The sequence below is a fragment of the Tenrec ecaudatus genome, chromosome 2 (assembly GCF_050624435.1).
Source record: "Tenrec ecaudatus isolate mTenEca1 chromosome 2, mTenEca1.hap1, whole genome shotgun sequence".
Lineage (NCBI taxonomy): Eukaryota > Metazoa > Chordata > Mammalia > Afrosoricida > Tenrecidae > Tenrec > Tenrec ecaudatus.
This window is the reverse complement of record NC_134531.1, coordinates 9,845,111-9,847,263: the sequence shown is the minus strand read 5'-3', so window position 1 is coordinate 9,847,263 and position 2,153 is coordinate 9,845,111.

Sequence of the window (2,153 nt, the reverse complement as noted above, 5' to 3'; positions counted from 1 at the left end):
TCCGGGGGCGAGGAGGCATATGTCTGAGACTCAGTATTGTAGAAGGTCAAATACACAGAGAAGGCTGTGCAAATGGACAACTCCTGTTCTCCCAGGCGGGGGGACCACTCCATGCATCCTTCCAGCATGAGCCCACTGTAAGTAGGGCAAGACCTAGGCCTTCTCTGATCCTCAGCGGTCCGCTGTCAGTCAGGAATGATGCTCTCAGTGCGGTATGAGGAAGGACCCCTGGTGGCCCAGCAGTTCAGTGCTTGGCTGGCTGCTCCCCCCAGAAGTATATTTAGATGTGATTGGAAGAGAGGGGAAGGTGTGCATCTGCACTGAGATGGCTAGCTCTCACTGACCCTCTGTGTGGTCTCCAAAGACACTGTGGCCTTGGCCATCCGCCTGGTCTGCTGATCACACCTGACCTTGATTTCCTATGTGGCATTTGACTGGCTCAGTTGGAGCTCAGACCACAGGGCTCAATGCAGTCTGGGTGCCAAGTAGTGAATGCCCAATGAGAGTGAGGCAGAAGGGTTAAACTCTCTTTATGGCTGAGTATATTTTAAGGCTTTAGCATAGATCCTGGACAGCACCTCTCTATGCCAAGCTATAATTATTTCTCATAAAATCATTACCCCCATCTGTGGTGAAGGCACTTGACCTTGGGTTTCTTTTCAGTGTTGGTGCTTGGCTTTTGCCTTCCATTGGCTTTGCCTTTCCTCATCCAAGAGGAGTGTTGCCTGAGCTGCTGCTACTAACACGTGTTCCCGTGCTTGACAGCCATTGATTTGGGGCTGGAGGTGCCCTGGTGGTGTCACGGTTATCCAAGGGACAGCTGACCACAGAGTCAGTGGTTCACAGAACCGTCAAGATTTACAGTCTCAGAAGTCCCAAGGAGCAGTTCTACCTTGTCCTGGGGATCGCTGTGAGTTGGACTGGCCTGGATGGCCATGGGTTCCATTTACTAGAGCTAGAATTGATTTCAGACAAGTCCGGCCAACCACATTGACGGGACCAGTACCAGTGTATTCCACAGTGAATTCTAGCAGCCTTCACTTGGTCTCTGGAGCCAGAGTCCACCCAAGGAACAGTCAGCGACAGGGTTCTTGAGGCTGCCCTGGACAGAAAAGCCCTACTTCTCACAGCCGAGAGGTTCCTGAGACATCCTTCAGCCTGACCCTTAAAGTAGTGGTTTTCAACCTTCAAATGCCGCAACCCTTTAATACACTTCCTCCTATTGTGGTGACCTCCCCAACCATAAAATTATTTTCATTGCTACTTCATCACTGTAATTTTGCTACTGTTGTGAATTGGGTGACCCCTGTGAAAGAGTCATTCGACCCCCCAAGGGGTCGTGACCCACAGGTTGAGAACCGGTGCTAAAGGAACTTTTCATAGCTGGTCTTCCTCCTACTCCAGTTTACATTGATATTTTAGTCTCAGGTTCTGCTAAAAGGACGATGCAAACATCTCCTAGTTTGCAATAACCGAGCACCATAAGCTAAGTGTCTCAAAACTCCAGGCACCGTTGTTGTTAGGTGCCATCGAGTCAATTTTGACCCTTAGCAACCATGAACAGACAATAGAACACAGCGCTGCCTGATCCTAAGCCGTCCTCACAATGATTCTTGTGCTGAGCCCATTGTGTCAACCCATCTGGGTGCGGGCCTTCCCCTTTCCCAAGCATGATCCCCTTCTCCAGGGACTGGTCTCTCCTGGCAGCATGCCCAGGGTGCGTGAGACAGAGTCGCCATCGTTGCTTCTAAGGATCATTCTGACTGACCAGCAGAGATGATTGTTCTATGATTCTGGAAACAGGAGACCTAAAATCAAGGCATCAGCAGCACCACATTCTCCCGGAAGGCTCCAGGGGGCGGTCCTCCCTGTGATGGTTAGAGTTTTTATTTTATTCATCATTTTATTGGGGGCTCGTACAACTCTTATCACAATCCATATATCCATCCATGTGTCAAGCACATTTGTACATTTGTTGCCATTATCATTCTCAAAACATGTTCTTTCTACTTGAGCCCTTGGTATCAGCTCTTCATTCTCCCCATCCACCCACCCTCCCTCAATTTATCAATTTTTTTTCATGTCTTACACTGACTGATGTCCCCCTTTACCCACTTTTCTGTTGTCCATTCCCCTAGGAGGGGGTTATAGGT